Raw genomic sequence first — 9,631 nt, forward strand, 5'->3', positions numbered from 1 at the left:
CACTCTTTCAGTGAAGACATTTCCTCCTAATAGCCATATTCTGATTGTTAGTGTCTGTGTTTCCCACTCACAGCATCCCTCTGAGGAAAATGCCATTATCCCCATGGGACCAATGAGACATTGGAGTAACTAAATCATTATCTTTGTGGTATCTAATGCCTTCTTCTCATGCCTGTGAATGAGCTTTGGTTTGTTTTCAAAACCTGTAGGGACTGTTCCCAGCCCATCAGGTTTCAGTGCTATTAGGAGTCTACTTCTTTCCTTCCATCCATGAGGTCAATGATATTTCTGCTGCTTCATTTTAGGTTCCTTGAAGGCAGCTTTATATCTTCTCCCTGATATCTCACCCTTGGAAGGAGATGGCTGTAAAGCAGCCATGGAGGCTACTTTGCTCTTCTTTTCTAATCCCTCCTAATTCACAGCTGGATGACAACAGGTTACTGATAAATGAATTTGGACAAGTCAGTGATATTCCTTCCTCACCTCCATGGATATTAGCAAAAAGATTCTTTACTCTGAGGGTAGTGGGGTGCTGGAAGAGCTTTCCCAGAGAAGCTGTGGATGCCCCATCCCTGGAAGTGTTCAAAGCCACGTTGGATGGGGCTCGGAGCAACCTGGGATAGTGGAAGGTGTCCCTGCCCATGGTAGCGGGTTGGAATGAGGTGATCTTTAGGGTCCCTTCCAACCCAAACCATTCTGTGATTCTCTGATCCTGCTGCACCCACCTGCTGGGGCTTGTATGTTAAGTTGCTCGGGGAAGGGCTTACGCAGCTCATACAGTTTCTTGATCTGGGTTTCTCCAGCTGATGAGACAGCAGGAATAAGGGCTAAGATTAGTAATGCGGTTTTGACACAGAGTAATAATAAAAATGTTAGTCATCATGAATTTGTAATGCTGTGACTCCATCATAACCCCCCTACTCTGTCATCCTTTGCAGATGTCTGCTCTTACACTCGAGTGTAAGGCTTGGGTGGAGATGATAGCTGGTAGTTTCCAGTTGGAGAATAAAGTGACTCCAGGGGTTTGGCCATCATCCTGTGTCCTGACAGACATGGTTTCAGTTCACTAACAGGGTTCTTGGGCATTCCTTGACCCCTCCATATCTTCCTTCTTCCAAGCTCTGTTGGGATGCTGACACTGCCTTGCATTGAGTAATGAGGGGAAAACATTAAAGATTTTGGAGAACGTTAATCAGGAAGCCCGAGAGGGACTGCTTGTACTTACTTTCAACGCCTGTCACCTTCTTTATGCTGATGAGGTGTCAAGTCCATAATCTACTGTCTCCTCATGATGGCTTTCCTACATTCCTTGCCTAATTTTCAACAGTGCTGTTTCTTTGCTCATACGAAGGTGTTAGCAAGCAGCCAAAAAAACCCTGCACTGTTCTCCACAGTCTCCTTAAGATTTTCTTTTTCGCCTAGACCTACAGAAAGTGTCCAGCAGTCAGGCAGCTTAGTGGGATCACTTCTTACCATGTTTGTGACTGTATTTTCACTTGTCCTGTATTAGGAGTAGGCACTAAGGCAGTTTGTTGTTTTTCTGTATCCTGCACAGCACATCAAGCAGAGTGAAGCTTCCATATTTACTTTTTGACATAATCAATCAATCACAGTAATTAGATTACATAGAGATATCAATACCTGCTGTGCCTCCCCTGGTACATCTCACATTTTATGTGCATCAATTTAGATAGGAAATGTTTGTAAGAGCAAACCTGAAAGCTTCGCGGGCATGATAAGCACTGTCACACAATTTATGTTGACCAAATGCACAATGAAATAAATAAATGTACAAACTGCAAGCCCATTAGTACTTTCTGAGAAGTCTGCCAGAAACTATTAGTCCACATTTGCATCAAATCATTTTGAGTCATGAAGAAATGTGGAAAAATCAAAAGCTGTTAAATGCATAGTTTTCACACACGAAAACGAAGTTTAAATCCTTTTAATAAATTACTCAAGAAATACTTTGCTTGGCCTTTTAACACAACTGTAACAATGGGAACAGGAAAATTTGCAGGCAAATTTAATCAATTTCCCTAAGCTATAGTCATTTTAGTTCAAGATTATGCAAATCCAAAATTATTTTTCTTTTCAAAACCAAATTACTGCTTGGGATTTGATAGCTTCTATTGTCTTTGCTTTTCAGCATGCCATTGATTTCACCTTATTTCATTTATATAAATGTTTTCTGCTCACTAGGGCAACTCAATCAAAATTTGGATTTTTGTTTTGGACTTTCTTTGAGCCTGACAACAGCAAGAAGGTCAAGTCAGAGCACCGGGGCATTAGAGAAGAGCGATAATTATTGTCTGTAATGCTAACATTTCATTTTATCCAGAGGATCTGTTTTCACACTACTTAATGATTTCTCAGTTCCATTATCTATTTCATCTAGTGTTTGTTGCTACAATGGTGACATTGCTTTTGGCTGATGATGTTTTAATATCATTTTTTCTTTCAAACTGTTATTAATTTCCAGACCTACGCATCTCTTTCATCCAAACCTTAATGAGTCAATATATTTATGGTCATATAAATCTTCTGTCCGCCTTTAGAAATATTTCAGTCAGCAGGGCTGGCATTGATTGAAGGTGGCTTCAAGTGTCATGCACAAGAAGGGATTTTTGTTAATTCTGACCCCATGAGCCTTTATCCCTCCTGTGAATACCTTGTTCATGCTCTTTTTTGGAGTCAGTGTCTGGGAATGGTTTAGCTGCACCCCTTGTTTTTTCCTGATCAACACAAATGGTGACTTTGAGGCTTTATCTGCACTGCTGATATAATTTTGGGCTTTATCTCTCTGTTCTAAGTTATCTTTAGAGAAAAAGTAGTTTCCATAATGCAAAAATGCCTTTATTTTGTTATCTCACTCCATTTGAGTTTTTTCTAGGGCAGAATAGAAAGGAACAGAGAGAAAGAGGGCTTGGGGAAACGAGCTAATTTGGGCACAGACTTCAGCATCCATCTCTAGTCCTGATCCAGTCATTGCCAGCTGTGTGGAGCTGCACTGAATGAGAGAGATAAACCTCCTTCTCCACCTCTGATGTACTTTAGACCTCAAAGAACTCACCTCATCACTGTTGGCAACGGTGTAACTGTATTTCAAGCTGAGGCTTTCTCCTGAAGAGCCTGTGCTCAGCCAGGCAGCCACATCTGCACTGTTAATATTTCAGCCAAATATCAAACTCCATCCATACCTTTGCACCAAAATTGTGATGTGAAAAGAGTAATTCCAAGCAAGGCTGAAAAACTGATATTCTCTGTTTTCCATAGAAATGAGTTTGTTTTTTCCAAGGGGACAGGTGTAGGAGGATGTAATAGGCTATTTCAACAGAGGAACATAACTAATTGGATGCTGAGGACGGATAAAATATAGCTAATCCTTGAAAACAAATATTCCCTATTAAAAGAGAGGATTTTTTTCTATTTAAATGAATTTGCCTTGCCTTTTTCTGTGCTATAGTGACAGTAGAATGCGGACAACAAGCAAGAGTAGAAAAGGTGTTCAAATTTCATTTTGAACACTTGTCTCCATATCAAGAGACCTTACTGGAATTTACATTTTTCTTAATTCCCAGATGTTTTTGAAACAAATGAAGCTATTTCTCCTGGAGGCACCAGGGGTCACTTCACTAATTTTTGATGTCTTGAGGTATGTACTGGAAATGTGACTGAACTTCCCCAGCTCAAGCTGTCCAGAGTGGGGTTCTTTTATATGGGACTCAGGTATTTGAGCTGATGCTGTGGGTAACAGAACTCTTGGCAGTGGAGTCATAGAATCATGGAATCACAGAATGGTTTGTGTTGAAAGGGGGCTTAAAGATTGTCCAATTCTAGCCCCTCGCCATGGGCAAGGACACCTTCCACTGGAGTCAAAGGTATTTATATCATCTGACCAAAGGTAGACTTGCCTTAAACACTTTTGACTGTGCTGAGTAGACCACCTTGAGTTATAAAAGCTCCACACAGAGGTCTCCTGCCATTTCCCCACTTTGGTCAGTCTATGTCATGGCACCGGATGCTCTGCTGGAGCAATTGAAGTCAGCCTTGATGTGGGATTCAGTTTGAAATTGAAACAATTAAGTGCCTCTGTGCACTAAGGTCCCGCAGCAGTCAGGGAAGATAAGGTTTTCTTGAGCTGCCTGAACAGAAGCATCCAGCACGTGAGATGCTGTAGGACAGCCTGCCTGTACCTCAGCTGCTGGTCTGGACTGGAACTGTCCTCTTTCTGTTTGAATGTAGGAGCTGTGAGATCATCCCTCTATTTTTCAGGCTGCTGAAACCAACCTCTGTTGTTGGTCAAACCTTTGGTGACTACACGAGGAGTTCAGACACTTAACCCTGTTGCACACACAGAGGCATCACAAGAGTTTTCAGAGTGGCAAAAGCATCCATATAGTCCTGCCTGATCTGCAGAGATAACCATGTCCTTCTGCAACAACATCTGGAACCCAGAAAGGCTTGTTGAGAACAGCTCAATGTCTTCATTTGCCCAGAGAAGCTGTGGATTCCCCATCCCTGGAAGTGTCCAAGGCCAGGTTGGATGGGGCTTGGAGCAACTTGGTCTAGTGGAAGATGTCCCTGCCCATGGTGGGGTGTTGGAACTGGATGATCTTGAAGGTTCCTTCCCACCCAAACCATTTTAGGATTCCATGTTTCATACACCTGCAGGCAGGCTATTAAACTAAGCATCTTGCATACATATAGATACCTAAATTTGGATGCATAAATTCAGATTTGTCAGTTTAAATGTGTACGTCTACAGTTTTACAGCACAGAGCAGGCAAGAGGAAATCCATTAATTCCTTATTCTAATCCTGGAATTGGAGAACACCCAACATCCCAGTCTATGTTACTGCTCTCCTTGCACCAGCTGAAATAGTTTAAAATCAGCCTGACTGCCAGAGCTGTGAGATCCACGCTCAAAACATGGTCTGCAGGATGATTCTGGAGAACAATAAAGACATATTTTTCTCTCTGCTCCCAGAGAAATTTTTATATGGCTGCTAGAGCTGAAATTTAATACTCCATAAAGACTTTTAGTGACAGGAAATCATGATCTACCAGTCAGTTTAACAGAAGAAGGTTGCAAATAGGTTCAGGTCAAATCAAAAAAGTTATTAATGTTTGGTTTCAATTTAATAATAAAGTCTAAGCAAAATGCTTATAACTGAGAGTGGGGATTTTTTGTTTTATAAAAGGAAATAATTCAAATGAGCAGTTATGAATTGCACTTTTCAAAATTTCCATTTTTAAACAAGTATTGCTTGTGTTCCAAGTCCCACACTGAGGTAGAAAAAAAAGCCATAAGAAATGTTCAGTACAATGGAAATCCTACTTTTTAATCTCTTCAAGTTGTAAATAACACAAAATCACAGAATCTACTAGTTTGGAAAAGACCTCTATGATCATCGAGTCCAACCTATAATCCTACTATCCACATATAGTTACATGGTATATGAACATTTTCCTTGGATCACCTGCCTGTCTTCAGTGGGTTATTTACTTTCAGTCAAGTGAAGTAGCTCTCAGCCTGCAAAAAAAAAAATCTAGAAAATAGTGGGTAAAATCTTAACTTTTTTCCACGTGCGGCTGCCAACAGCTCTGTCAAAAGATAACATTTTTTGTTGTGAGGTGCCTCAAATGACGCAGGAGGTTGGTTGCCATCAATGATAATTATGACCTGGTATCTCTTTAGGGAACTGTTATTTTTCTAATTTTCCACGGAAATTCCTTCAGTCAAGGTCAAATTCCTCCAATGTTTTCATCTTCAGGGAGCATGGACAATGTGCCTCCTCTCCCCCCCGGATGTGCAAAGACAATTGATACTGTCACTTTTCTGAGCAGCCTCCTGTAATGTGTGTGTGTGGTGGAAGGAAACAACCACAAAGAAAAGAACTTTAACATTCAGAGGAGGACAACACGTCAAAATTCCTTAAACCATGATAAATGTACCAAACTCATCCAGCTCTTTCCAAACAGCGGTGATTGATGGTGATTTATGACTGTGGAGATTTTTCTTAAACTAGTAGTTTTTGCAGAAGAAAGAAAGGTCACTGTAAGTTGGGGTGTGCACAGTTTATCTTGTTCTCTGCAGTTTGTTGTTCTCTTTGAACTAGTCCATACCAGATTAGAGACCTCAGCCAGGGGAGAACCATTAATAATCTTAGTTATCATCAAAACCGAAAGAAAATAAGGAACACACACAAATCTTAACAAGCACTGTGTTTGTGAACCTTCTGACATCACCACATAAATAAAGCCAGTAGTTTGTAGATGAGAAAAGTAAATCCTCACAGGAGAAAGAATAGCTGATCCCTGAACTGAGCAAGACAAAATGAATCAAAGAAAATGAATGGAAAAAAATGCAGCGATTTGCACCGTGTCGAAGAGACTGGCTGATCATTTATAGGTAACAACAGTGCAAGCCAAAAAAAAACTGGTGATGGAAACTATTGCATGGGTAGGAAAGTGGGAGAAAAGGTCGTTCAGCAATTCCTGTCTCTTTGCCACAGGCAATAGCACAGCAAGCCTTGCTTTTTCATTACTCACCTTGGAGACTGCCTTGCTGCACCAAGCAGGGAGAAAAACCACTGGGGAAGGTCTGGGACTTACCAAGGTTTGTTCCACCAGGATCTCTGGTAGAACACACCTCAGAAAGCCTCAGAGGACACAGAAATTAAACACAATGATCATCAATACACCATGGGCCTGTTCAGCCCCTTGTTCTGAAACCACAGGGACAAGGAACCAGGAAAGTTAAACCACCAGAAAAATGTGCAGTGAGACTTCCTGAGAAAACTCACTTTCCAGGAATTTCCAACTTCCTAAGCAAGAGGTGAGCTCATATGGAGGTTTCAATGAGAATTTAGTGCAATTTTCTTTCCTCCCATACTATTGCCAAATGGAAAGAGAGTCCTGGCTAAAAATAGAGTTAGAAGGACAGTATGATCAAGGAGAGATTTAACAGATGTCTTCATGGAGGCCGTAAGGGGTGAGTGTTAGAAATCTATAAACCTCTGGCTAAGACCTGAGTACATGAATCTTGTTAGTTTTAAAGGTAAGTGAATAACCAGAGCTGTTGGGAGTCATTGGAAATACTCAACAGTGGGATGAAATTCTCTTTGTATAATGGATGGTACAATATGCTGATAATAAAACATAGCTGGGACCTCCTTCTTCTTCTTGCTTTCATTTTTTTGACCTGTTTTCTCTAAAGAATGGGGTTTCAGCCAGCAAAATTAAGCTTTGTGATGTTTCCTTCATGTTGACTAAAAATAAGCCAACTGATCTTAGATGGTAACAAGAGAAACCAGGCAGACAGGAGATACCACGTGACATCCCACCAAGTCACCAGCTCTGTATATTATTATGGACAGTATAAAAATAAGAGCATGCTTGGAGCAAGAAATTTGCAGAGTGATCTGGACTGAGTGTTTGTCAGAACAAAGGGCAGTGGAGACAAATAACAGAGTCAGATCATGTCAGAATAGTGGAAAATAAGGCTGGCAATTTATTTGTCTTAATCCTCTGACCCAAAACATGATTAAACGAATATCACCTTCTCTATTATCTCACACTTTCTTTAAAATCTCTGATGGTGGAGGTTCCACAGCCCTCTCAGACACCTGGCTCCAGTCTTGGCTTGCACTGACAGTCACAGAATCACAGAAAGGTTTGAGTTGGAAGGGATCTTCAAGATCATCTTGTTCCAACCTCGCTGCCATGGGCAGGGACACCTTCCACTAGACCAGGTTGCTCCAAGCCCCATCTAACCTGGCCTTGAACACTTCCAGGGATGGGGAATCCACAGCTTCTCTGGGCAACCTGCAGTCCTATAACAGTCTTACAGAAGATGGGAAGAGTAGGAAGAAAACTGTCAGTGAAGGAGCAGAATGCAACAGGAGGTTGCAAACTGGACAGCAATGTTTTTAGAAAAATGGATATCTGGAACAAACTTAAAAAAAGAGTCACTGTGTGAATTCGGATTCACACAGACAAGCAAACAACTACCAAGAAATTATAAATACCTTCTAGATTCAGAATTAAATCATCTATAAAAACTTAGTACTGCATCTATTATCCCAAGCTTTTTTACTCTCTTTCGGCTCACATACAAACCTAATTAAGATATTACACAGAATGAACCCAACATTTACTTCAGAACTTTGGGAATAAATTAAATTGCTTTGCCTGTGAATGTGTGTCTTGTGGTAAATTGACTTTGGCTTTAAGCAAGGTTTAAACTATGACTGAATATTTTCTTGTGCTTGGGGGTCCTGTAAAAGGCTCTCTCCCATGTGGATTTTCCTGTGTATGCCAAGATTTATGCTTGTTTATTTTCCTGCAGTGACAGTGACTGTAAGATTTGTCTTCTGCCTTCATGAAATGTAATTATCTATGAGGCTTCAGGCTTTTCTATAATTTTGTTTAATGAGGTCAGAAATTATTGGTGGTGCACATAGAGACACTCACAATGTGAGGGCTTCATTTTCATCGGAAAAGAGGGTAATAGTGGAACAGTTAACCAGAAAACAGATAGCTGGAACTTCTGCTCTGAGAAAAACCAGAAGGTTGGTTTGAAGAGTTTGGCTTAAAATGATGTTTTCAAAGAGAAAGAGAGAACTTGAGAGCAGAGTTCAAGGCAAAATGTTTCCTACTCTGTAGCCAATGCAAAGTATGGGATGATATACAAAATATAGAGTGAAAATGGAAGCAATGGACAGAATATGCAAAGCTCGAGGGGTCAGCCAAAGAGCCATGGAGCATTTATCTGCTCCAGGAGACACATCTGGTGTGGGGATATTTTCTCTTCAAGATACTGTGTGCATGTGCAGCTCACCTGTGCTGCAAGTGGGCTGTTCCTCCATCACAGCGTATGGCAGACTACGATGGTTTTGGATCAGTGAGTAAGAGAGCAGATTGCACAGAGAGGGAACCATTCCATTTTCCATCCTTAAACAGTAGAGCTGAGTGATATTTCCACAACAGTTTATGTGGAGGACTAAAACAGAGAGATTTAATTCTTTTTGGTGTGAGATATCTGAGTTTCTCCATGAAAGTTATTAATGACTAATGTTCGCTTTATTATTGTCTTTTAAAATCTCTGGTAGATGAAAGAAAGAAACAAGGAACCATGTGTTCAACATCTTCAGTTCCAACATAATGGAGAATCTAATGTACAGAAGCAGCTTTTCCCCATCTTTACACTGTTGTCAACAATTCTCATAATTTCAGATTTTCAGAAATGTATATGAACCCATGGACATCTCTCACAATAAAGAATTTCTTTCTAATTTTCAGTCTAAAGCTGCTCTCAATTTAAAGCCATTCCCCCCATGCTATTCGGACACTATGGTGACTATGACAAAAATTTCCTCACCTCCACAAATACAAACCCTTAATCAGCTTCGTGTAAGAGTAGGATCCATGCCCAGAACCATGTTTTGATAGAAAAAGACAGGATAAAGTCAGTGTTATTTCAAGACTGTGATTTTCAGAGCAATCTGCAGATGGTCTGAACACAGAGGAATCAGTCAGCCTGCATTTAAGTAGTAATTACAGATATTAATGTCTACTCAGCTGCATTAGAAAAATAAATGTAATGTCTTTTCCTGCCAGGAGGGTG

At 40.5% G+C, this 9,631-nt stretch overlaps 1 long non-coding RNA gene across 1 annotated transcript; it reads left to right on the plus strand.

Moving 5' to 3' along the window:
- The first annotated feature begins 3,785 nt into the window (after window positions 1-3,785).
- Window positions 3,786-9,273, plus strand: LOC127477578 (uncharacterized). Its single transcript, XR_007906985.1, has 3 exons — window positions 3,786-3,881; window positions 6,637-6,841; window positions 9,117-9,273. It is a non-coding gene; the product is annotated as an uncharacterized LOC127477578 (long non-coding RNA).
- Window positions 9,274-9,631: the final 358 nt, after the last annotated feature.

Source organism: Manacus candei, unplaced genomic scaffold (genome assembly GCF_025592945.1).
Source record: "Manacus candei isolate 608988 ecotype Guabito, Panama unplaced genomic scaffold, ASM2559294v1 h1tg000054l, whole genome shotgun sequence".
NCBI lineage: Eukaryota > Metazoa > Chordata > Aves > Passeriformes > Pipridae > Manacus > Manacus candei.